The sequence below is a fragment of the Macaca nemestrina genome, chromosome 5 (genome assembly GCF_043159975.1).
Source record: "Macaca nemestrina isolate mMacNem1 chromosome 5, mMacNem.hap1, whole genome shotgun sequence".
In the NCBI taxonomy this organism is placed as follows: domain Eukaryota; kingdom Metazoa; phylum Chordata; class Mammalia; order Primates; family Cercopithecidae; genus Macaca; species Macaca nemestrina.
In genome coordinates, this window is record NC_092129.1 from 83,104,990 (window position 1) to 83,131,130 (window position 26,141).

A 26,141-nucleotide genomic window follows, 5' to 3' on the forward strand; every position below is an offset into this window, starting at 1 on the left:
TGAGTCATAGTGTACAGAGCTTTCAACAATGGAAGCTTCACAGGCTTAGGAAGAACCAGACAGCTTCCCAGGCTCTCCATAATTTCACACTTAGCATAGAATCTACAGTGTTTTAAATACCAATTTTGTTTCTCCAGTTCAGGTGCATGGCACTGTTTATTAAATAGGGTATCAGAGGTAATCTGATTTGAATCACTGTTAAGGAGCTTTTTCAAATTTCGTATCTTAACAATTTCAGTACTGGCTGACAGCATGAAAATCTGCCAAGGCATTTGTTTCTCTTCTTCTGCTTGATGCTGGGTTAGCAGTTTTATGAACCAATTAGTTTCTTCATTAGATTGCTGAAAATTCTTAGCCAGTCCAATGGTCTGATCTTAAAGTTATTAGAAACCTGTACTTTTCAGAGTTCTTCCCATGAATCTCCTTGAAGATGAAACACTTCAGATTTATAGTTGCTCAGGAAAGTACCAGAGTAAACAATTAATCATCTGTAAATGATAAGACGTAAAACAGTGATTGTTAAAGATCTGATGAGCAGTCATTACAATCATGGTAAAATTCGGTTATTTACATTTCATAAAACATTTTAAGATAATTACTAAATGATATGGTTTGGTTCTGTGTCCCCACCTAAATCTTGTCTCAAATTGTAATCCCCGGGTGTCAGAGGAGGGGCCTGGTGAGAGGTGACTGAATCATGGGGGCAGACTTCCCTCCTGCTGTTCTCATGATAGTGAGTGAGTTCTCATGAGATCTGGTTGTTTGAAAGTGTATAGCACTTCTTCCTTCACTCTCTCTCACCTGCTCCATCATGGTAAGGTTTGCTTGCTTCCCCTTCACCTTCTGCCATGATTGTAAGTTTTCTGAGGCCTCCCAGTCTTAATTCCTGTTAAGCCTGTAGAACTGTGAGCCAATTAAACCTCTTTTATTCATAAATTATCCAGTCTCAGGTAGTTCTTTATAATGGTGTGAGAACAAACTAATATATCATTTGGTACTGGGAGGGCGGGCACTGCTATAAAGATACCTGAAAATGTGAAAATGACTTAGGAACTGGGAAACGGGCAGAGGTTGAACCAGTTTGGAGGGCTCAGAGAAAGGCAGGAAGATGTAGGGAAGTTTGTAACTTCCTAGAGACTTGCTGAATGGTTTTGACCAAAATCCTGATAGTGATATCGACAATGAAGTCCAGGATGAGATGGTCTCAGATGGAGATAGGAACTTATTGGGAACTGTAGTAAAGATCACGCTTGCTGTTCTTTAACAAAGAGACTGGTGACATGTTGCCCCTACCATAGAGATCTGTGGAACTATGAACCAGAGAAGGATTCTTTAGGGTATCTGGCAGAATAAGTTTCTAAGCACTGAAGCATTCAAGATGTGACCTGGGTGTTTCCAAAGTAATGTTTATATGTGTGAAGAAAGGGATCGTCTAAAATTGGAACATATTTAAAAGGGAAGCAGAGCATAAAAGTTTGGCTTTCTGCCATGATTGTAAGTTTCCTGACCCCTCCCAGTCATGCTTCCAGTTAAGCCTGCAGAACTATGAGTCGATTAAATTTATTTTCTTCATAAATGGATGAGATGTTTCTTGGAACAATTATCAGTGATAACCCATCCTGGATATGACTCTTGGAGTGAGTGGATAAAGTGAAATTTAGGTAACAATAATTTGAATCCAGAACTATGAAAAAGAGAAAGAGAAGAGAGAATGTGAGGCACTGAGTAGATTATATGTAAGAATACTGTTTCTGTCAAAGGAGATGGAAAATGGAAGACGTAGCCAATTTCAAAGTTGTCAGCAAATAAGAAGTCACGACTGGAGGATTTATAGTTTGTAATTACAAGAAGTGTTAGAACATGGATGGAGTTGTTCTCAAAGAAAAATGATGTTTCAGAGAGGGAGAACATAACATTTCAGCATAAGAACAATGAACATCAACTGTGGCGTATGGAAAAAAAGGAAAATTTTCCTCAAATTCTGATTTCTTGTTCCATAATTCAAAGAGACTAACAGACTATTTGGTTAAGCATTTGAAGTGGTACAAAGTGTATTTACCATTGAATAAAATAAAAAAAAGAAAGATTTTTTTTTTTTTTTTGGTTAAAGGGAATATTTTGAGAGTGGGTCAGAAGGTAGAAATATTTTGTAATTATTATTATTTCTGTTTTTGAGATGGAGTCTTGCTCTGTCACCCAGGCTGGAGTGCAGTGGCATGATCTGAGCTCACTGCAACCTCCACCTCCCTGGTTCAAGAGAGTCTCCTGCCTCAGCCTCCCGAGTAGCTGGTACTACAGGTGTGAGCCACCACGGCCGGCTATTTTTTTTGTATTTTTAGTAAAGACAGGGTTTCACCACGATGGCCAGGCTGGTCTCAAACTCCTGACCACAGGTGATCCACCCACCTTGGCCTCCCAAAGTGCTGGGATTACAGGTGTAAGCCATGGTGCCAGAACAGATTTTGTAATTAGAGAAGAGGGAAGACAACTTAGATTTGAGAATAAGGATACAGGCAACTGAGCTATATAAGGTTGAGTTGGTGTGAATTATCTGCTGAATACGAAAAGCCTCATTTACTCAAAGGTTTTTGCTGTAGCTGATTGAGACAGTTTAAAATTCAGAGAAAGCACAACTGTCAGTGAAAAAAACGAAAACGAGATTAGTTGCCTCCCAGGAGTAACTTCATATTAGAGGAAACTTGAAGCCATTGTACTAAATTTAACTTATAAGCTCTGCACTGTTACATTCATTTAAGAAAGATTGTTGGCCAGGCGCGGTGGCTCACGCCTGTAATCTCAGCACTTCGGGAGGCCGAGATGGGCAGAACACGAGGTCAGAAGATCGAGACCATCCTGGCTAACATGGTGAAACCCCATCTCTACTAAAAATACAGAAAAATTAGCCGGGTGTGGTGCCAGGCGCCTGTAGTCCCAGCTACTCAGGAGGCTGAGGCAGGAGAATGGTGTGTACCCAGGAGACGGAGCTTGCAGTGAGCCGAGATCGTGCCACTGCACTGCAGCCTGAGCGACAGAGCGAGACTCCGTCTGAAGGAAGGAAGGAAGGAAGGAAGGAAGGAAGGAAGGAAGGAAGGAAGGAAGGAAGGAAGGAAGGAAGGTTGTTGTGTTTAGAAAAGGTAAAACAGTAAACATATTTGATTCAATTTTTAAAATACATTTGAGCGTGTATGAAAATTAACACAAAACCCACCTTCCAAAAATGAGGCTTCATGCATAGTAAAAGAGTATATTCAAACCATATATCATTCATTATAATTAAAAAAATTAAAATATAGAAAAATGTTTCAGTGAGTGTTGGGAGATTGACTTTTAGTAGAACTAAAAATTCTGATGGTTCACAAAGTTGAAGGTGTTGAAGCTTAAACTAAAAATAAAACTATTATGCTATCGTGCAATTTGAAATGTAAAAATGAAGAGATGAAGGAAGAATTAGAGATTAAATATAAATAACATGTGGCATTTTGACTTTCAGGCAATTTTTGAACAATAGAATCATTATAAGAACGTAAGCTATGAAAATAGGTGATAAAGATCGGTAAAGGAAAGTTTAGAGGAAATTATGGAAAAATAATGAAAATCAATATTGAAATAATTAGATTTCATGAAAGTAGAGAAAGCATAGGAGTACAAAAGCATAGTTGATTTGATCAAAGGGTTTTTTTAACTGTAGGGAATCATTAAGTAGAGTCTGTAAAAGGGGATTATGCTAGAGAAGTGATCATTACAAATAGACTACTCATTTATTTCCCGATTATTTCAGATATCATAATTTGAAATAATATAAAGTAATTTGCAATTACATAAAGTCCTAATTTGTAATTATATAAAGTTCTGGTCATTTAACTTATGTTCTACCTAGTTCAGTCTTTAGTTCTTCTATTAAAACCTTCTAGTTCACTGAGATTATTAAACTAAATGTGTAGATATCTTAATATATGCATGCACACACTTATATAAGCATGTTTAAAGAGTTCTAGAATTATATTGACCCATTTCAGATCATCATATTAATAGCATAAAGATATTAATAGAACATAAGATTAAAATAAGCATTTATTCATTTATTTTATAATGTAGAAATATATTACCTAAATTGTAAATAAAGCTCATATTCAGAAAACTTCTATTAGAAGGTCATTTTATTTAGATAAACTTAATTGTCCTTCTGAACATGAGAGAGAATATAAAAGATTGATGATAAGATTAATTTAAAGATGGTGTGAGATAGCAGTAGTATGCAACTCAATGAATCTATATTAAGAGAATTTGGTTATGGCCATTCGTGCAGGAGTAAGGGTATGGCATTGTGGTTTTGATTGCACTTCCATGATCATTAGTGATGTTAGCCATTTTTACATATGCTTGTTGGCCATTTGAATATATTCTTTTGCAAGTTGTCTATTTATGTCCTTAGCCCACTTTTTGATAAGATTGTTTTGTTTTGCTTTACTTGCTGATTTCTTTATGTTCTTTGTAGATTCTGGATATTAATTCTTTGTCCGATGTATAGACTGTGAATAAAGTATTCACAGATGAATAAATCTTAAAAAATACTGGAAAGAGCATCAGAAATTAATGAGTACTGTTTTTCTGAAAACACACAGACACACACACACACACACACACACACACACACACACACAAAAGAGATTAAGAGTTCCTAAATGTATAAATTATGTAGCACAGTTTTTCAATTTAGAAGTGAAAAAATAATTGTATTTTACCTTTTTCTTTTCTTTCCATGTGTAACTTCAACTTTGTTTGTTAAGTAATGTGAAAACAACTCTTTGGATATTTTCTTTACTTTTATTTTCAGATGTTTAAGGTCTACTTTCATTCACAAGTTCATTGGAAAACTTCTGTACTACCTGAAGCAATTTCCCTGTTTTCCTCACCCCATCATAAAGTAGCTACTTGTCCTTCCCTGTAAGTTCTGTCTTTAGCTTTGATTCCTGGGATCTGACTCTGGTCATTTCAAAATAATCAAAGAGCTGTATTTTGATAATTTTATTTTTTGGAGATTTCTCCCATTTCTTTATTTTATTTTATTCTTTTATATTCTCTTAAAGATTCTTGGAGACCCCACCTTTGTCTTTTAAACACATTTCCAACATACTTTAATTCTAATATATTTTCCTCTTTGCCTAACTCCATACGTTTGCCATACTAGTAAGTATTCAACTCTTTGTTGATTGAGGTTATTGTCCTTAAATTTTATACCTTTCAGTTGATCTTGAAAAACTCATTTACTGTATCATATACCTGTAGTCATCTGTGGTTGTGAGAGTGACCACATGATTCCCTAGGTCTGTCCTATATGCTGCTGATAACACCTCCAGTTTCTCCACGTGTAAATTGTTTTTGTTTTCATGTTGCTTTTGTTTTTTTGGCCTATTTTTTGTTAGACTTTCCTGAAATCTTTGTTCATGCCCTGTTATATTTGTATAGTCTCATTGTCTTAATCTCTCAATGACCTGTGGCACTAATATGATAACTTGCTCTTAAAATGTCTCCCAATTTGACAGCATCTCAGAATGTCACGTGCACACCTGTTACTCTTGTTAAGACTAATTGTACTGCTACTAGAACTGTCTTTGTTTATGTCCTTACCAATTATGGACCCTAATATTATCTGCATTCAAGTTTGTGAATCAAATTTGAGTCCAAGAACAAGAGGAAGCACCATACTCTACCTGACAGCAAGATGTAGAGTCTACTTCAAATACATATGCAGAATCCAATTCCCTCTTTAACTTAAACTGCTACCACTCAGGTCTAATCTATCATTTATGTTTTTACTTGGATTAAAACAATATCCTTCCAACTTTTCTCACTGCTTCTGCTCTTGTTACATAAAGTTTGTTCACAGCAAAACATGCAGAGAGATCTTATTGCAAGTCAGATTGTGTCATTCTGTGTGCAAAACTCTCCAATGTATTCTTATCTCACTCAAAGGAAAAGTTTATGACCTATAATGTGATTTATAATCTGACTTCCCTGTTACCTCTCTAACCTCACTTCTCCTAGTTCCCACATTCAGCTTCTCAATTCAGCCACACTGGCCTTCTCAACCTTCTTCAAATCTGTCAGTCATTCTCATCAATAACTTCATTGAATGCAGGAATGTTAGCATGTTTTACATTGCTTAAAATGCCTGCCTAATGATAAAAAATTACATGACTAAGTTTGCTCAACATTTATCTATACATAATTCATCTACTTTTATAAATAAATAAAACATTACTTTTTTATTTTCAATGTTATTTAGTCAAGAAGTAAATGAAAGTATAGAGCACACAAGCTTTATGAGAAATTTTTCCATTTTTTTGAGCAACGGTGATTCTTTAATATTATAATTGAAAAGAACTACTTTTGTCTAAATCAAAACTCCTTTGCCTGCTTTCCACATGGGTTTTCAATGTCATTGCATTTACAGAATTACCCACTTACAAAATAACAGGAAAATTATTTCATCAGATGGCTATTATACAGTAGTAATTTTGTCTCAAAAGTGTTCTTATGTTAGGTGAATTGCCTTCAATAAAGTTTTAAATATGTATTTTAAATTTCATATTAAGATGTAAGAACATTGTTCTATGCAACACTTTTTTTCTCCTCAAATTCTATTCTATTTCTCCAAAGAGATAATGAATAATGTCAGAGGGCAGAGGAAATTTTTTTAAAGATGCAATGTTATCTGAATGTCCCCTAAAAATTGTATTCCACTTAGAAATGAATGCTTTTTCTCTCTGGAAGTTTTGTATATTTTGTGACGTGTCACATACTACCTTGAATTACAATTTTGGAAATGAGTATTTTCACAAAATAACCTATCCACGTTATAATTCATTATTCAATAGTGGCACGATATTTCACTGTAAAAGTATGCTGTCTTTATTGACTTAACCATTTCTCAACTGATAGACCATTTTGTCATTCTATATATTTTTGTTACCTAAATAACTACACAATGAAGTCATATTCATATATACATATTTATAGTTTTAGAACAAGTATTAAGAATCAGAGTGATGTCACCCGAATGGCAGACTAGAAGTGGACTTGCTTTACCCCCAACCACACAGTAAGCAACAAACATAAATACAACACCAATATTGTCATCAGCAATATCCCAGCACTCAGATCTGAGGATGAGACAGTTCTTGGAACCACAAATAAGTGAAAAGAAGCAAACAAGCAAAAAGAACACTCTGAGCTGATAGTAAGAGCATCAGACTTCTAGATTCAAAATGCCCCTCCCCCAAACTATCAGGCACAGCCAGTGCAGAAAATTTCCTCCAGACTCAGTTTCTACACTGAAAAAATGAGATCAAGATGGACAATCAGCTTCCTCATCATCTTGGATTTCCTTACAGGAGATCTGTTCTTCTTTCATACACAGGAAGTGTCACAAGTGCCTTAAGTGAGTGGAAAAAAAAAAAAACCTGAAGGCAGCCAGAGTCAAAAAGCGGGAGCGGGACCATATCTCAAGCCCATAAAGTCTGCTCTTATCCTGGCCAAAAAAGATACCAAATCAGAGTGGCAATTTAGTGGCACATTGCTGTAAGGGGCAGGTTTCATGGGTTTCCTGGGCACAAACCCCTAGTCAGCCTTCCAGCACACAGCTTGGATATCCCTTTGGTGACCTACTCTATACAGGATGGGCAGTGTTCCAATATTTTGCTAGAGATGATATTGGATTTAAGCCACCATCTATTACTTAAAAGAAGGTAGTGAAATAGTGTAAAATATATTCAACAGGTAGACTACAAGGGTTCTCAAAGCAAACATATGCAAGAAAAAATAAAACAAGAACTGGTATAAATAACTGATGCTTCAATGTGAAGACATAGAAGTATATCCATAAGAAGCAACAGCAAAGAGAGAACCATGACTTTCCCAAATGGACAAAACAAGAAATCAGTAAGCAGATGATGATGTATGAGTTCTCTGATAAGAATTCAAAACAGCAATCTTAAGGAAACTCTGTGAACTTCAAGATAACAAAGAAAAGCAATTCAGAAATTTAACAGATAAATTAACAAGCAGATAAAAATTTTAAAAAATCAAATGAAAGCCTGCAACTGAGAAGTATATTTGCTGAACAGAAAAATGCATTAGAAGCTGTTAAGAATAGAATAGATAAAACAGAGGAAAAAATCAATGACATTGAAAATAGGGTATTTAAAGACAGAGGACAAAGAAGAAAAGAGAATGGAAAGGAATAAAGAGCACCTACAAGACATAGAAAATGGCCTCACAAGAGCAAATTTAAGAATTGTTGATGTCCAAGAGGGAGTTGTAAAAGAGCCAGGAGTAGTCTTAGTAAATAAAGTAATAATTGACAACATTCTGAAATTTGAGAAATATGTAAATATTCAGGTGCAGAAAGGTCAGAGATAACCAAACAAATTCAACCCAAATAAGACTAACCCAAAACATATAATAATCAAGCTCTCAAAGGACAAAAGCAAGAGATTATCTTAAAAGCAGCAAAAGAAACAAATAATATGTAAAAGAGCTTCAATTCATTGGGCATTAGGCTTCTCAGTGGAAGCCATACAGGTCAGGAGCAAGTGGGATGAAGTTTTCAAAGTTCTGAAAGAAAAAATAAAAATGTTAACCAAGAATATTGTACTATCCTTCAAGCATGGAGAAGTTATTTTTTAACATAAACATGAGGAAATTTAATACTACCAGACCTGTCTTACGAGGAAGTCTAAAGATAGATATTAAATCTGAAAAGAAAGACTAACATACAAAAAGAAAACATTGAAAGGTATAAAACCAACTGGTAAAAGTGATTATAAAAACTCAGGTTATTCTAGTGCTGTAATTGTTTTATACAATACACTCATCTCTCTAGTAAGAAGATGAAAAGATGACTCTATCACAAGCAATAATAGCTAAGATAACATATTAATAGAAAGTCAATTTAAAAAGAAATAAATTGAGTTGAGAAGACAAAAAGACACAATGTGAAGGTGGATGGAGTTAAACTCTAAAGTTATTTATAGTTTTTTCTTTGTTCATTTCTGTTTTATTTATTTATTTATTTAGAGACGGAGTCTCACTCTGTCACCCAGGCTGGAGTGCAGTGGCACCATCTCTGCTCACTGCAAGCTCGCCTCCCGGGTTCACGCCATTCTCCTGCCTCAGCCTCCCAAGTAGCTGGGCCTACAGGCACCCACCACCACGCCCGGCTACTTTTGTTTTTCTTTTTTTTTTTTTTTTTTTTGTGTGTGTGTGTGTGTGTGTGTGTGTGTTTAGTAGAGACGAGGTTTCACCGTGTTAGCCAAGATGGTCTCGATCTTCTGACCTTTTGATCCGCCTGCCTTGGCCTCCCAAAGTGCTGGGATTACAGGCTTGAGCCACCATGCCCCGCCCATTTCTGTTATTTTCTTTGTGATCAAAGATAAGTTGTCCTCCGTTTAAAATAATTTGTTATATCTACTAGATGGTTTTGGTAAGCCTCATGATAATCACAAAGCAGAAACCTACAACAGATACTTTAAAATGAAAAACAGCAAATTAAAACATATTACCAGAGAATTGTACTTAACCAAGAGAAAAGGCAGCAAGGAAGAAAGAGATGAGTTATAGAGCAACCAGAAAAGAAGTAACAAAATGACAGTAGTACATCCTTACTTATTGATAATAACTTTGAAAATAAATAAACTAAATTATCCAATTAAAAAACATAGAGTGATGGAATGCATTTAAAAAAATCAAGACTCATCCTGCTGCCTACAAGAAATCCACTTCGCTTATAAAGACACACACGTTAACTGTGAAGAAATGAAAAAGATAATTCATGCAATTGAAAACCAAGAAAGAGCAGGAATAGCTAGATATATATATAATCAGATAAAACAAACTACAAGACAAGGACAGTAAAAAAGATAAATAAATAAAAGATCACTGTATAATGATAAGAGAGTCACTTCAGCAAGAAGATATAACAATTATAAATATCTATGCACCCAATACCAGAGTAGACAAATATATAAGGCAAATATTTGTAGAGCTATTGGGAGAGATAAGATACAATTCCATAATAATAAAGACCAGAGTGGAAATCAATGAAATTTGAACTTAAAAAATACAGAAAAGAAGTAAATAAAAATTTCCTTTTTTGAAAAGATAAAGCTTGACATACCTTCAGCTAGACTAAATAAAAAAGAGATAAGACCCAAATAAATAAAGCTAGAAAACTAAGGAAACATAACAACTGATACCCGAAAAATACAAAACATTATTAGAGACAGTTATGAACAACTATATACCGACAAAGTAGAAAACGTAGAAGAAATAGATAATTTGTGAACATTTTCAATCTACCCAAATTGCATTAGGAAGAAATAAAAAAGGACCATTAATGTGTAATAAAATCTAAGCTGCAATAAAAAGTCTTTCATCAAAGAAAAGTCTAACACCTAAAGGCTTTTCTGAATTCTACCAAACATCTGAAGAACTAATACCAGTTCAATCAATGTATCAAGAATATTAAAGAGGAAGGAATAATTCCAAATTTATTCTATAAGTTCAGCATTACCCTGATATTAAAATCAAATGAGGATTCAACTGAAAAGAAAACTACAGGCCAATATCCCTGATAAACATAGATGCAAAAGTTGTCAATAAAATACTACTAAACCAAAAACATCATTCACCATGATCAAGTGGGATTCATCCCAGGGATGCAAAGACAATTCAACACATCAATATCAATAAATATATATCACATTAACAAAACCAAGAACAAAAATTATATGCTTATATCAATAGATGCTTTAAAAGTGTTCAGTAAAATTCAATATTCCTTTATGATAAAAACTCAACAAATTGGTTTTAAAGACAAACCTCAAAACAACAAAGAACATATGTGACAAATCCACAGCTAACATGCTAAATGGGAAAAGATTGAAAGTCTTTCCTCTATGATCTGGAACAAGACAAGATTGCCCACTTTTACCACTTTTCCTCAACATAATACTGTAAGTCCTAGCCAGAGCAACAGGCAAGAGAAAGAAATAAATGACATCCAAATTGAAAAAAAAAAAAAGAAAAATTATCCTTGTTTGTAAATAATCTTATATTTAGAGAAACCTAAAGACTTCACCCCCGAATATTCAGAACTTGTAAACAAATTCCATAAACTTGCCTGATACAAAATCAACATATAAGAACAGAAAATTTTATATATGACCATAAGGAGCAATCTGAAAAAAAATACATAAAACAATCTCATTTTATATAGTTACAAAAAAAAATACCCATAACAACCCTAGGAATAAATTTAACCAAAGAACTGAAAGATCTCTACGAGGAAAACTATAAAACATTGTTGAAAGAAATTGAAGACACACACAAAAAACAGAAATACATTTTATATTCTTAGATTGAACAACTAACATTGTTAAAATATCCCTACTACCAAAAGTCAAAATATGGAATTAACTTACGTATCCATCAATGAATGAAGAAAGAAAATTTAGTACATATACATAATGGAATTTTATTCAGCCATTAAAAAATGGAATCATGTTATTTGCAGCAGCATAGATAGAACTGGAAGTCATTATAAGTGAAATAAGCCAGGCACAAGAACACAATATTGCATGTTCTCATTCATATGTGAGACCTTAAAAAGTGGATCTTACAAAGTAAAGAGTGGATTGGTGGCTACCAGAGACCAAGAAGAGAGTGGGGAGAGACAAATGAAGAGACATTGAGTATAGGTGCAAAATACAGATATATAGAAAGAATAACACCTAGTGTTTGATATTTTAGTAAGGTGAACTGTAGTTACTAATAACCTATTGTATACTTCAAAATAGTTAAAAATGAAAAATTCAAATATTTCCAGCATAAAGCAAATAAATTTGTTAAAGGTGATAGATACTCCCATTACCCTAATTTAATCATTGCAAATTTTATGAATGTATCAAAATATCACATGTACCCTGAATATATGTACATCTACTAGGTTTCAGTAAAACAGCAAAAACAAGAATCATAGACTACATAGATTTTAATTTTTAATAGATGTGGCTAAATTCTCCTCCTAAAGACTGTAACTATTTACATTGTCATGAAAAATGAATAGTTTGGGGAATCCAATTCTCTAAACTTTTTCCTGATTTTATTACTTTATTATTTATTTATTTATTTATTTATTTTGAGACAGAGTCTCACTCTGTCGCCAAGGCTGGAGAGCAGTGGCGTGATCTTGGCTCACTGTAAGCTCCGCCTCCCGGGTTCACGCCATTCGCCTGCCTCAGCCTCCTGAGTAGCTGGGACTACAGGCGCCTGCCACCACGCCCGGCTAATTTTTTTTTTTTCTTCTTTTTTTAGTAGAGACGGGGTTTCACTGTGTTCTCCAGGATGGTCTCAATCCCCTGACCTTGTGATCCGCCCGCCTTGGCCTCCAAAAGTACTGGGATTACAGGCGTGATTGTCATATTGTTCTTTGTTACTTTGTTCTTTTGTTAACTGCCCTTTTAAAACTTCACATTAATAATAAAAACCATATTATTATGTATATGAACACTCTATGTATTGCAAAAATATAATTCTACTGAGCCACTTCCAATATGCATTTATTGTGTCTTGCCTTTACTTTTTAAAATGATATTGTATACTTTATGGATATTGTTTTACTTTATCCAATTCAGTTGTAATAAATTACCTCAAACTTTGTGGATTAAAATAAAAATAATAATTATCTCTCAGTGACTTTGGGTCAGGAATTTTGGCATAACTCAGGAGGGTCTGCTGAGTCCGTATCTCATATAGGCTGAAATCAAGGTGACGATTAAGGCTGCAGTGTTGTTATCAGGTTAAACTGAGTGAGGATCAACTTCTATGCTCTCTTGTGTGGTTATTAGTATAATTTAGCTCTTCCCAAATTGTTGGATTAAGGGCTGCATTTTCTCACTAACTGTAGGCCAGATGTCTTTCTTAGTTCCACGTCATATGTCTTTCTCCATAGGACAGTTCATACTTTAGCAATTGGCCTCTATCTGAATGAACGAATGAGAAATAGTGAGAAAAACAAAAAGCCAGCCTTTTAAAATTCAATCTCAAAAGTGATATTCTATCATCTTTGCCATCCTTTTTGGCATAGAAGCAAATGATTTGGACCAGACCAAACTAACAGTGAGGGGATTACACAAGGTCGTGAATATCTGGAGGCAGAGATCTTTGAGAAGCATCAGTTGTTGTCTGGCACAGATGTTTAAAATCTTATTTAGACACATTTGTCTGAACATAGCTTTATTATTTATGACTTTGACAGGAAGAAAGTGTTTGTGGTTTGTTAAAAATACTTTACTATGCATAGAATAGTGTTTGGAATGTAATAAACACTCGTTGTTAAATAAATGCATTAATAAGTAGATATACTATTAAAAATACTTGATATGTTTTAATTGCCTTTATGTCTTATGTGATAGAATTCAAAGACGCCCATAAATCCCCAGGCCATCCTGTGTCCATGCCACTTGCCATGTAACATACCTCCCTCTATCACAAGGTGTACTTTGTATTTCCACACAGCAAATCTAGGCTTTTCTGATTTGCTTTTGCAAATGTAATGGAGTGTGGCAGCAGTGACAGTACTAGCTCTGAGCTAGGGGCTAAAGAGGTTTTGTATGAGTCTACACTGCCTTTGAGCTCTACTGCTACCATATGAACAAGCCTGACCCAACATGCTGAAAAATGATAAACCACGTGAAAAAGACACAATCTCAAATATCAGATCTATCCAATCAGAAACATCTCACTTCTATACAGAGTGGCAGACCCCTGGTGATCAATAAGTGATTAAACACTTAACTGTACCCAGCCAACACCATCAGGATGAACTGAGCCTGGCTTAAACTGTGGAACGATAGAATTGTGACATGAATACATGTTTATTGTTTTGAAGTGGTTAATTACAGAACAAAATCTAAATAATATAATGCATGAATATTTTTAATCTTTAAAATTTGTGTTTTGAACTAATTATAGACTTACAGAAACATAGTACTGAATGTTTCTGCATATTTATCATTCAGTTTTTGCAATTTAATTAGTGGAAGGGCTTTTCTGAGTTATTTGTCTTTGCTAGTAAGTTTTAAGTTTATTATATTGTGATTACAGACATTTGATACAATATTTCAGTTTATAAAATTTATTATTCATATATGTGCATAATACAGTTATAAATATAGATACCTACACATATGTGTATACTATGATAGTGATTACATTGCTTAAATTTTATTTCCTAATGTATTTTTGTCCACCCACTTAATTTGTCTTGTCCTAAGAGGAATGTATTCAAGTTCCCATCCTTAGTATATTTATATCTATTTCTCTTTTCATACCCTACAATTTTTGCTTAATAAATATGTTTTCTATATTATTTCATGCATACATATTCATCAATGTTATATATTCATATGACCTATAGATTTTAGCAGTAAAATGTACCTTGTTTAAATGTTTCTGATTTTGAATTTTACCATGTCTGATAAAAAGATACTATTCCTGCTCTTTTGCATTAATTTTTATGGGAAACATTAGTCCATCCCTTAATTTTTACCTTTCTAAATAACTCTGTTTTACGTATGTCTATAGTGTATACTATATATTTGGGTTTTGTTTTAGGAGCAAAACTGAACTTATTTTTGTTTAATAGGACAATTGAATCCACATACACCTCTTGTTATGACTGTTATGTTTGGTCTCAACTCTGTCATAATATTTTACAATTATGTATATTTTGTTTTGTATGGTATGTTCTTTTTTTCTTTCCATGTGTATACCTTGATACGTATTTTTAAATGTTGGCTTTAAGAAAGGTTTATGTCATTATTCTACTAAGAATTTTTGAGTGTATATTTTATTTAATGTCCTTTCAAGTCTCATTTACTTAATAGTTTTATTATTAATTCGTAACAGGTTTCATTTTTTCTTACTGTACTTATGTACTTATTGACTATACAATGGTAGCTTTATTGCTTTTCTTATTTCCTTCTCCTTTTTCTCCAATATTTTTTAGTTGCATTATTTTTACCTTGTTACATTGTGACTTTATTACATTTGGACATTTTTCAAATTTGAAGAATTTTTCCAAAATTTCTAAATGTAATAAAGTCACAATGTAACAAAGTTAAAATAATGCAATGAAAATGACATTTTAATATACATATGTACTTTAAAATATTCACCATCAGTTCTTTTTTTGGAGTTTGTTCATTATTTGGTTAGATAAAACTCATCTAGGAGATTACTCAGGAAGGGCTGATTGGCGTACAATTTCAAACATTATGTATGCCAAAAACTTTTTGTCTATAGTCTTGATATTTGAAATTCAGCTTGGCTAGACTTATCAAAGGTTTAATAACTGGTTCTGGTGGAACTTTTAATAACTTAATATTAAATGGTAATTGCTATCTTTGGCTGCTAATCAGACAAAATTTTTTTCTTTTTTATTAAATTTTAATTTTTATTCTTTAGAATAATTTCATGTTTTTACTTCTATTTTTCACTTACAGGCATATGTACAAGTTTCTGATATAGGTGAATTACATGTCATGGGGTTTGATATACATATTATTTTGTCACCCATGTAGTAAACATGGTACTGATAGGTAGATTTTCAATTCTTTTTCTCCTACCAACCTCAAATAGTCCATGATGTCTGTTGTTCCCTTCTTGGTGTCGATTTTTACTCAATATTTAGCTCCCACTTATAAGTAAGAACATGTGGTATTTTGTTTTGTATTCCTGAATTAGTTTTCTTAGGATTATGGCTTCCAACTCCATCCATGTTTTTGCAAAGAACGTGATCTCATGCTGTTTTATGTCTGTGTGATATTCCATGGTGCATACATACCACATTTTCTTTTTCCATTCTACTATTGATGGGCATTTAGCTTCATCGGTGTCTTTGCTATTGTGAATAATTCTGCAATGAATATACACATACATGTGTATTTGTGTTAGAACAATTTATATTCCTTTGGGCATATACCTAATAATAAGATTACTAAGTCAAGTGGTACTTACATTTTAAGTTCTTTGAGAAATCTTCACATTGCTTTCCATAATGGCTGAACTAATTACATTCCCACCAGCAATGTATAAGCATACCCTTTCCTCTGCAACCTTGCCAGCATCTGTTATATTTTGACTTTATAGTAAAAGCCATTCTGACTGGTATGAGATGGTATCTCATTGTGGTTTTGATTTGTATTTATTTAATGATTGGTGATGTGGAGTATTTGTTTAGGTTTGTTGGCCACCTGTATGTTTTCTCTAGCAAAGTGTCTGTTCATTCCCTTTGCCCACTTTTTAATGGAGTTGTTTGTTTTTTGTTTGTTAATTTGCTTAAATTCCTTGTATATTTTGGATATTAGTCTTTTGCTGGATGCATGGTTTGCAAATCACACATAAATAGAGGAAGATTTCAACATCCCACTGACAGTATTAGACATATCCTCAATGCAGAAAACTAACAATGATATTTGAAACCCAAACTCAACATTTGAGTAAATGGGTTTATCAGTCAACTATAGAACTCTCCACTCCCCAGAAAAAAGAATATGCATTTTTCACATCTGCATGTGGCACATACTCTAAAATCAACCACACATTTGGCCATGAAACAATTCTCACCAAATTAAAAATAAAAAGTAAAAAAAGTATACACACGAAAACACACTCTCAGACCACAGAACAATAAAAAATAGAAACCAATACTAAGAAAACCACTCAAAACTATACAATTACGTGGAAATTAAACAACCTGTTCCTAAATGATTTTTTTTATTAAACAATGAAATTAAGGCAAGAAATTAAGATATTCTTTGAAACTAGTGAGCACAAACGTACAGCATACCACAATCAGTGGTGAAAAGCAGTGTTAAGAGGGAAGTTTACAGTGCTAAACGCCCACATCAAAAAGTTAGAAAGATCTCAAATTAACAACCTAACATCACACATAGAGTAACTAGAGTAAAAAGAGCAAACTAAACCCAAAGCCAGCAGGAGACAAAAAATAACAAAAATCAGAGCTGAACTAAAACAAACTGTGACACAAAAATCCATACAAAAGGTCAATGAATCCAGAAATTTGTTCTTTGAAGGAATAATACAGAAAGAAAAGATCCAAATAAATACAACAAGAAGTGACAAAAGAGACATTGCCACTAACTCCACAGCAAACCCTCAAAGACTACTAAGAATACCTCTACGCACACAACCTGGAAGAAATGCGTAAATTCCTGGAAGCATACAACCTCTCAGGATTAAACTAGGAAGAAATTGAATCCCTGAGTAGACCAATAATGACTTCTGAAATTAAGTCAGTAATAAAAACTCTGCTTGCCATAAAAACCCAGGACCTGACAGACTCAGAGTCAAGTTCTATTAGATGAACAAACAAGAACTGGCACCATTCTTACTAAAATTATTTCAAAAAATTGAGGAAGATGGACTCCTCCCAAACTCATTCTATGAGGCCAGCATCATACTCATACTAAAATCTAGCAGTGACACAACAAAAAAGGAAAAGTTTGGCCAATATTCTTGATGAACATTGATGCAAAAATTCTCAACAAAATATTAGCAAACTAAATCCATCAGCTCATCAAGAAGCTAATCCATGACAATCAAGTAGGCTTTATCCCTAGACTACAAGGTTGGTTCAACATAAGCAAATCAAAAAATGTGATTCATCACACAAACAGATTAAAAAACAAAAATCACATAATCATCTCAATAGATTCAGAAAAGGCTTTTGATAAAACTCAACATACTTTCATGTTAAAAACATTCAACAAACTAGGCATTGAAGAATTATACCTCAAAATAATAAGAGCTATCTCTGACAAACCCATGGCCAATATCATACTGAATGGGCAATAGCTGAAAACATTCCTCTTGCGAACCAGAACACAACAAAGATGCCTACTCTCACCACTCCTATTCAGCATAGTACTGGAAGTCCTAGCCAGAGCAATCAGGCAAGAGAAAGAAATAAAATGCATCCAAATAAGATGAGAGAAAAATCAAACTATCTCGTTTGCAGACAATGTAGTATATATCTAGAAAACCCCATATTATCTGCTCAAAAGCTCTTTGATCTGATAAACAACTTCAACAAACTTGCAAGATGCAAAATCAATGTACAAAAAAAAATAGGATTAATATACACAAATAACATCAAAGCTAAGAGCCAAATCAAGAATTCAATCACATTCACAATACCCACAAAAAGAATAAAATACCCAGGAACACAGCTAATCAGGGAGGTGAAAGATCTCTACAATGAGAATTACAAAATACTGCTCCAAGAAATCAGAGATGACAGAAACAAATGGAATAAAATAATCCATACTCATAGGTGAGAAGATTCAATATCATTAAAATGGCCATACTGCCCAAAGCAATTTACAGATTTAATTTAAATTTAACAATTTGAAATTCATATGTCATTGTTCACAGAATTAGAAACAATGTCATTGTTCACACAATTAGAAACAGAAGTATTTTAAAATTCATGTGGAACCAAAAAAAACGCAAATAGTCAAGACAATATGAAACAAACCAAAGCTGGAGTTATGACATTACTTGACTTCAAACTATACCACAAGGCTACAATAAGAAAAACAGCATGGTATTGGTACAAAAACAGAACCATAGACTGGTGGAAAACAGTAGAGAGCCCAGAAATAAAGCTGCATACCTACAACGACCTGATTTTCAACAAAGTGGACAAACACAAGCATTAGGGAAAAGACTCCCTATTCAATAAATGATGCTGGCATAACTGGCTAGTTATATGCAGAAGATACTACAACATATAAAAAATCAACTCAAAGTGGATAAAGACTTAAATGTAAAACATAAAACTATAAAAGCCCTCAAAGATGACCTAGGAAACATCATTCTGGACATAACCCCTCGTAAAGATTTAATGACGAAGATGCCAAAAGCAAGTACAACAAAAACAAAAAATTGACAAATTGAATCTAATTAAACTAAACAGCTTCTGTATAGCAAAATAAACTATTGGAATGAAAAGACAATCTGCAGAATGGGAAAAAAATTCTTTTTTAAAAATACAAAAACAATTTTAAAAATCAAGGTAATGTATGGAAAATGACAATATCAGTAATCTGTTAATAGCCATGCAAAGTCTCCATAAAGCCTGATTCCCAGGCTAAACTATTACCAAATAATCTGTCCCTTTAATACACAATTTCATAACACATATATGAAAACTCTTAAAAATCCATATGCATTTTCAAATATTTTACCTAAAATTTCATGTATAATTTAAGAGCATTTAAACATGTGCTGTAGAAATTAGGGAGAGGGGGATCTGACAAAATAAAAATATACATAAGAAAATCTGTCTATACTAAAATACCTTGTACAAGATAAGAGTAAAATAAATATAGGAGATGGTATTTTATTTTCTTTAAAGATGAAACACTTTAGGTCAAATAAGTAATGAATATATGAAAAGGTAATTTTCAGTCTATCTTTCTTTGTTTTCCCTCTTTGTACATAGACATAATTACAGGAAATATTTCACTTTATTTCTAGCATTTCTAAAGGAACAACAATGCAGCAAATGTTACTATGAGTAACAATTGACTGTCAACATTATTGTTTAGATAACAGCTGAGCATGTACTGTATCCATAGTGGGTGCCTCATATTAATATCAAATAATTCTTAACATGCAATAACTCAGGCTCTTTTCTTGATTTTTCTATTGTTTTCTATCAAAATAATTGAGAGATATTGGCTTTCAAGCATAAAATTTCCTCATCTTACATATTGACAACAATTTGCACCCTATAATCTTTTGCTCACCTGACACAGACAGGAGGCAGGGAAATACTGGGTAGAAAAGGGTGGGGTCCCTGGTGAGAGTTCCAACATCAAGACTGGACCCACAGCCCTAAATGAGAACTTTAGATCCCCAATTTCCCACCGGAATATTGCCTTTAGACCTGGCCTGCCACTCTCCCTATCCTGTACCCACTAAAACCCCTAGCTCCACTGTCAGAGGAGTAGAATGGCATGGCAGAGAAGGACAGAAGAGAGAACCATCTGAATGTCAAGAGAAGAGGTAGCTGGACATCAGACACTATTGTTGGAGAGGAGATCAGCCAGGGATGGCCAAACTACAGGGGAAGACCATCTTCTCACTCCATCCCGTTTCCATCTCCCCATCCCATTGAGAGCCACTTCTACTGCCCAATTAAATCTCCACATTCACTATCATTCACATCTGTGTGACCTCATTCCTCTTGGGCATTGAACAAGAATTTGGTACGCACTGGGTGCAGGAACCCATGCTGCCTCTCGTAAGGTGTTGAGCATGGTGACCCAATAAAGGAGCCACCCCTGTTGCAAGTTCTGCAAAGGGTCCAAGGAAACTATCTCATTTCACTATGAAGACCAAATTGACCATATCTGTAGGCCATATGTGGTTTATAGTCTATAAATCTATGGTTTTTGAGAACATTTCAGCAAGGAGGAAATAGTGAAAATAAAATCCTAAAAAAAGCAACCCAGAGTTAACACACAAATAAGTTAGAATGAGCAAATATCATTTCACATGGGAGATAAGAAATGTAATGTCTTATGTACAAAATATTTATCATACAAAATGCTTTACAGAATTTATTTCATTTAATACAAATAGCATATATTTCAATGTTTTACCTCCATCTTTTATAGCAAGTTAACTGAAACTTAAAAAGCTAAGTAACATGACTGTTTTAGGTAGGGTTACCCAGGAGGAGATTCTGAATAAAGATATTTTCATGCAAGTTATGTATTTGGTAAGTAATCTCGTGAAGCACCAGTGGGAATGCAAAGTGAGACAAGGAAAGGAAGAAAGTCAATACAGAGCAGCTTAATGAACAGATTACATACGTGTACAACAGGATAGATGATGTTTACTATAACATGTCTCAAAATGGATCCACCCTGACCCTATTCTCCCAAAAATAAAGGAAGTGGGCTACATGTCCACCATACCCGCTTGCCATTGGTTAAAGACTACCCTCAAGAATATTAGTTGCCTGGTGCTTCTGACATGGCTCATGCTATTGCTGGAAAACCTCTATGGCCAGAGATCGTCCTCAGGTATCAGGTAGTAGGAGCTTGCAGAATAAATTTATAGACATGTATGGATCCCCTGAGTATCAAGGGGTAATGGGCTTCTAACCACATCTGCTACACTCAACCAAATTAGCATAAGCATTTAAGCAAGGGATGGGAACAAAACCAGGAGATGGAATGAGTGAAGCAGACAAAGAAATGTAAGATTATAGGTAAAAGCTGGAATATTATGGTATTATAGAATTCAAGTGTAGGCAGAATGGAATATTTATACAAATTAATGGGATCAAATATATTATCTATTAATTGATAAAATGCATTATATTATTTTGGGAGAAACTATCAACAGTTCAAATTGTCTAGACATGTTAGAATTTGCAATCACGTTGGGTGTTAGGTTTGAGCAGATGAATTTTAGAGGGAACATAAACTTCAGAATACAGAAATAGGCTTTGAAAGCAGAGTCTGGTTGTACATCATTAACTAGCACAGAAAGGAATAACCCCTGCCAAATAGCAAGACAATTGCTAAAGGTGCACTCACTGGAAGCAAGAGGTAATATTCACAAGAATGTACAGAAAGTCACAATATGGAAAATAAATCAAAGTTCAGAACCCTTAAAAATATTCACATTGTCTGCTCTTTTGTCCACCCTCTGCCGCTTAAAAAGTATGTAATATACTTTTTTCTACTGTATAAACCTAGCTAAATATTTAGTTTCGACTTAGTGTGTCCATTAGAAGAATCTTTTAATATAAAATAACAAAACTGTGTCTCAAGTCTTGGCTGCATGACCCATGAGAAAAGTATCTAAAAGAACACTAGATCTGTCAGAGAGATAACTGTTGCTTAGTAGCACATATTGGAGTGCCACTTTAGAAAAGAAAGATATATTGATGTGTAGAGTTAGATTTCCCAGAGAAGCAGTTTACACCATGCTCTGCAAAGTATTTATCTGGCAGTCAATAAATGACACTGATGATGGTGATCTGTTGGACTTACAAGAGTACCTGAAGGAACTATCACACCTGACTGATAAGCTGAGAAAAAGCAGTGAGAAATAGAATTGGGACCACGAGAGCACTACTTGATAAATTGCCCAAAGCTCAGAGTCCATGAAAAAAGATTGAAGTTTCTACTGAGGACTGATTAAATGGTGATGCCAAATAATATTGAAATTTCCAATTTTCGCCAAATACCAAATAGATGTTGCTTGATGAACACTAAATATGTTGTTTTTCAAAATTCTTACCCTTATTCAGGAAATAGTCGAACAGAAAAACCTACCAAAGGCAAATCCCACTTTAATATAAAATGTACCAACACAAAATGACCCAAATCACTACACATTAACGTACCGCATTTTAATATACAAAATATTCCAGTAAAATGTTTTGGGATTGATGACAGCAAATGAAAAAGAAAAATAGAAAACTAAAAACTAAGATTATTAGAAGAATTGAAAATGATAATAAATTAAGATTGATGGTAAATATGTACTAGCGAGGAAAGTATGACTTACTGTTTTATTCTGTGCATTTGCTGTATGGGACACCCACAGGTATACTACCCTCCTTGTTGCGAGGCCCCATTGGCCTGCAACTCAGGGCTACCTTAAACTCAGCAGGCTCAATGGGAAGAAAGAGGATAATTCTCACAAAGCCAAATCACACAGAACTTCAGTAGGAAAAAGAAAGTGAAATAAGTTCAAGATAAAGCAAAGAGCTCAGGGAACAGAGTTGAGAAGAGTTTCATCTATAAATAAAAGCGGCAATGCTACATTGGACCAATTTATTTTGAAGACACTATTCTTTGATGATTGCCTATACAGCAGCTCCTAGTTTTGACTCCTAATGGATTCACCAAGCATTCTTTTGCACTTATTCTCTTCTCTGTTTAATGCTGAATTTCAAGTTGCTGGATAACCTAGGGGAGCTTATTGTCATGGATACAGTTAGAAGTGATTGTTAAAATAGACTCTGAAATGTTTATTTTTCTAAGTATTCATTTGGCATACTTGTTTACAGTTCTTTTTTCTTTTCAATTTGCTCATATAGTACCATTTCAGTTCTCCTTTCCTCTTTGGTTTTTAACCCTTACACCAAACCGGAGGTTTAGCTATTATAACTGAAATTTCTGCACTTAAAATGAATGCTGTAAGTACTACCCCTAACATTAGTCACATTCATTGTTATAAGACTCTTATCTCAATTTAGATTAACATTGACCTTAGATTTAACAAGGTAATAGAAAATGATTATCAATAACTATATCAAATCAAGAAAAAGAATACATCATGAAAAACATTAACTATTTTTAATGTTTTATTACTATGTTGAATTGCATTGATTCTGTGAATGCAGAGTTCAGTAGCAAGATTAAAGCAATAGCAGTAGGAATATTTCAAATATGTTGACAGACAAAACCTCAAGGTAAACTCTCTTCATTTCCCCATGTTTGTTGAGCTTTAGAAATACAAGAGCAAGAAGTATAATTGGTTAGCATAGTACCAAAGTCTTTCAGAACTTGAGAAATGTGCTTCATCACTTATTATTACTAACACTAATGATAATAAAATATACTCAGCATATAAATAAAATATACTCAGCATATCTTTTGAAAAAATATCCACTCCTAAATAATTCTTACAGTCTATGACATCACAATTCTGTGAAAGAGAATATGTGCAACTATATCTGTAATACAGATAAAAATAAATTTTCCAAGACCTCATGTTAACATATATAAAGTTCAAAATTAGATTCTTGCCCACTGTTTTGCTTTCTGCAATAACTGTATTCAAACAACACACTTGGTTTAAATTAGTTGGTAAAAATCATTTACTATACCATTCAGAACCTGGCACAACAGGCACTGTTATACATACTACAGGAATCGATGTTTGATAATGAATGACTGTCATCTCTTCAGCTATATCTTTTCACCAAAATAGTTCCAGTATAGGTTCATTTTCATAATTTGATATGCTATCATCATATGAGAGTTTGCTTCACAGAGGCTGAACCTCTATCTCTAACATCCAATGTAACATCTGGCACATAGCAAGTGGTCAATGTAGAGTTTTGAATAAATGAATGGTTAGATGGCTGGAGAAAAAGCTACTGGATTGTCTACCCAGCTAGAAGAATACATTATAAAAAAATCTCGGAATTTTGGTATATGGAATTATTATCAAATTGTTTAAGATGAATAATGAAAAACTAAAAAATTCTTTATTTTATCTACAGCAATCATAATCCAACTTGAGAATATATAATGGCGATTGTTATTGGCATTATTCACTTCTGAACTCTAATTCTGATACAATAATTCAATTTATCTAGGTTTGAATCTAAGAATTTACATCTTCACTCAAATTTATTCTAATACAGGCTGTCTATGGATTGTATTTGAAGAAATACACTTATTTACTATATAGGTTTAATCAGAACAGCCGTTTTTCAAAATTTCTGAGCAAATAAAACAGTTAAACTTCAGAGTCTATGAACCTAGAAGCACTAAGCTGATCTCTGTACTCCTGTCAGAAGTCTTATAAAGCCAATTAGTGTTGCTATAACACAAAAATAATAAGAAGAAAACAATCATAAATTTAAGTTTATCTGAAGTGTTCAGGGCTTTAAAATGTACGGCACAGCTCTTGTTTTAAAATGCCAGGGTTAAAATCCGGGCTCTCTCTTTTAGTTGTAATTCCATAAGTACGTATACCCCCGAGATACATACTATGACAATTTATTTTTCCTTGAGGGGTTGAAGTTTGTGCATAGAATATTCAAGCTCGAGAGTAAAAGAGTTTTCAAGCACACAAAAGTAAGAAAGCACCAGGAATCAGCATTCCCATTTTCCTTAATGAAAAGATATTCATTGTACATTTGTTTACCAGGTAAGTAATAATTAATAGGGCATACTTCAGCCACTTTACTGAGGACAAACCTATTTTCATCTGTATCTTTGATAGAACAAATTGCACAGTACAGAAATAATTATTAACATTTAAAAAAAAAACTCTCGTGAGAAAAGAACTAATGACTGAAAATTCTCTTTCAGACAGAATAAAAATATGGAACTATCCATCTTATAGATTTCTCTGCCTTTTGCTGTTCTGCATTTTCTTCTGTCATCAATTATTTTGAAAGCACCAATTAATTAAAATATTATCGCTTGTCAGTCAAAATGGATATACCTCTTATTTTGTCAGACACCTAAAACAAGTGATCCTCAGCATATATAAGCAACATAAAGATAAATATTTAATCACTAATAAACCAAGAAAACATTCAAAAATAACAAGAAATATTTTTAAGAATCTCCAATCTTTGGTTCTATAAGAACTGCAAAGTGGACTTTCTCTAGTAAATACTCTGAAGAGATTTTTATCAAAGACTTTAAAAATCACAGACAAAACGACACACATGCAAAGCAATGCAATAAAATTTTATTGCAGTTTTATCCTTTTTTTAACCACATACTACATGAGAAAATTAGAGGAAGAAAGAGAAATGAAATCCAAGTGTCAAAATCTTTCTACTTATGCCATTTTATAGGGAGGTAATAATCAAAGAATACATATCTGGATATAATAACAGCAGATAGCTGTATCTCCAACACCATAATTCATGTACATTATAATGGATAGACTTGAAAGTTACACAGTTTATGTAATAAGCTTCGTATTTTAACCAAGAAAATTATCACATTTTTAATATATAAAGAATATATCTTCTTATATTTACAGTAAGTCCTCACTTAGCATCATTGATAGGTTCTTAGAAACTCAGACTTTATAGAATGATGTATAATGAAACCAATTTTGCAAATTTTTGCATCAAGAACTCTTGTATAAATATGAAGTTCCTGAAGCATATTTTGTTCACAAACATCACCAAACTTCTAAATAAAAGCCAAACACTTCTAATATTAAACACCAAGATGAATATCAGCTCTACATACATTTAGAAAGATTAA